Here is a 2,355-nt window from a genome sequence, read left to right on the forward strand (position 1 = left end):
GTTAAATTAGATCTTCGCAAAATTCATAAGGCCTAATGCGTTTTCAATAAAAGCCTTTAATCGTCATTACTGGGCAACGTTTCTTTAACTATCCTTATCATGGGCAGGTAGTGCCCTAACTCAACAAGTAAAATGCCATTGTTAAAAGACTAGGTTTACTCTCCAATTCTTAGAAGTCGTGACTATTGTGTACTTGAGAGTGATATGTAAATTCAGAAACTCAAAGGTTTCTGGGTTTTTCAAATCTCAGAATATAAGTCTGGATAATAGTGCGTTTTCTGTTTTACTAGGTTTGCTAAAACCTTGTATGGACAGACTTACAAAGTGTTATGTTAGAAACCTAGATTTACTTGTTGATGTCAAGACGTTTCAAGGTCGTGGCGTATGTATGTATAATTGACTACACATATGCTAGAGGTAGACACCAATTGGAACGAAATTGTGAAGACGTGTTTGGGGAACATAAATCGTTTGGCTAGAAGTGGGGAAAACTGAGCAGTAGATGGTGGAAGATAAAATTGGAAAGACATAAGTTGTGGCCAAATGATGTTTATGTTCCTTAAGGTGGAGGTGGAGGAAGAGAAAAAAGTAATCCCCGATTCTAATGGGATTTCTTTGAAGTCTGATGTTTTATTTACCTTTCAAATTCATGCGAATGTCTCTTTCTATTCCTTTATATAGCGGTGTTTGAGTTAAATGACTCAAAGAAAAACACAGATTGTTTTTCTAATTCTTAGTTAATGGGTAAGATGAATTGCCTCTCTACTTCAGCAAATTGAGATTAGAGCTGGAGGTTCGTCATCAGGGCAATTTCTCATTTCTCTGTAATACCAAATTATACAAGCACACCTCTTTCATGTCTTTAGAAGAGATTTCAGGATCATCTCTTAAGAGATTTTTTTTTTTAATGGTGCCAGAGAAGTGTACTGCAGTATTATGGGCAGCTCTTAGTGGTAACATTGATGTCTTATCTTGTTGAGAGATCGAGTCTGAATCAGTTTATTAATGGCAGTATGGCATCACTTTTGTTCTCAGAATATCAAACAATTTTTTTATCAAAGAAAGATGATGAGTTTATTTATTTAATTTTCATCACAAGTAAATAAAAGCGTTTGAAATGACCCAGTTCCTTAATTAGTTCTCTTCAATTGACTCTTAATTTTTATTTTAATTAGCTATCTTTCTACAGAGTAAAATATTTAAGTGGCCTTGTATCATTTATTACTACATAACAAACTTCCCCCAAATTTAGTGGTCCCTGAAGAAGTTCCCCGTTCCCTTCCTCCTTGGATTTAGCTCAAGCGTCAGTCAGGCAGCACAGACCCAGACCAGGTGCAGCTCGGAGGTGGTGAACGATGGCTCTTCATGTCTGCAATTAAAAATGGCCTCCAGTGAAACTACAGTCGTCCTTTGGTATCCTTGTGAAATTGGTTTCTAGACCAGGACCCCCATGGATAGGAAAATCCAAAGCTGCTCAAGTCCCTCATATAAAATGGTGAAGTATTTGCATACAACCTACAGACATTCTCCTGCATACTTTAAATCATGTCTAGATTACTTATAATACCTAATACAATATAAATGCTATGTAAATGGGTTGTTATACTGTATTGTTTTTCATTTGTATTTTTTTGTTGTTTTATTGTGATTTTAAAATATGTTCTATCCTCAGTTGATAGAATCCAGGCAGGCGGAACCTAAGGATACTGAGGGCCACAGTACATTGCAAAAAAAAAAAAAAGGGACAAAAGACTTAATGGAAAAGGTGTAAAAGCTGATGGAGCAGAGCCTGAGGATTTTATGGTGGAAAAAGTACTACACCAAGGTGTGGTGAATGGGAAGGTAGAATATTCCCTGAAACGGAATGGATTTACACTTGCTGACAATAATTGAGAACCTGAAGAAAACTTAGATTTTCCTAAGTTAATTTAACTATTTCTTAATCCTCAAAAAAACTGGTAAAGGAAAAGATAGTACAAAAAGAAAATCTTTATCCGATAGTGAATCTGCTGACAGCAGATGAAAGGGATGCTACTGAAAAACCAGGAGACTCTTGATCCTAAGCAAACAATTGGTGCCACAGACTGCAGTGAAGAATTAATGTTTCTAACGGAATGGAAAGATTCCGATGAGGCCGACGTGGTGCTGGCAAAGAGGCAAACACGAAGTGTCCTCAAATTGCAAATTATTTTTATGAAGAGAGACTAACTTGGCATTCCTGTCCAGAAGATGAAACTCAAAAATTGTTGCACTGCAGTATACTGCCATATAGTGTGTGTGTGCATGTGTAAAACCTAGGTCTTGATTTTCTTATTAGTGTGAAATATTCTATTTTTTAAAAAAATAGAGCCGGGC

The 2,355-nt window shown here is 36.3% G+C and overlaps 1 pseudogene; it reads left to right on the plus strand.

The window, feature by feature from the left end:
- The first annotated feature begins 1,381 nt into the window (after positions 1 to 1,381).
- On the plus strand, positions 1,382 to 2,291 carry LOC105551200 (annotated as a pseudogene).
- The last annotated feature ends 64 nt before the right edge of the window (positions 2,292 to 2,355 follow it).

The sequence above is a fragment of the Mandrillus leucophaeus genome, unplaced genomic scaffold (assembly GCF_000951045.1).
Source record: "Mandrillus leucophaeus isolate KB7577 unplaced genomic scaffold, Mleu.le_1.0 Scaffold51, whole genome shotgun sequence".
NCBI lineage: Eukaryota > Metazoa > Chordata > Mammalia > Primates > Cercopithecidae > Mandrillus > Mandrillus leucophaeus.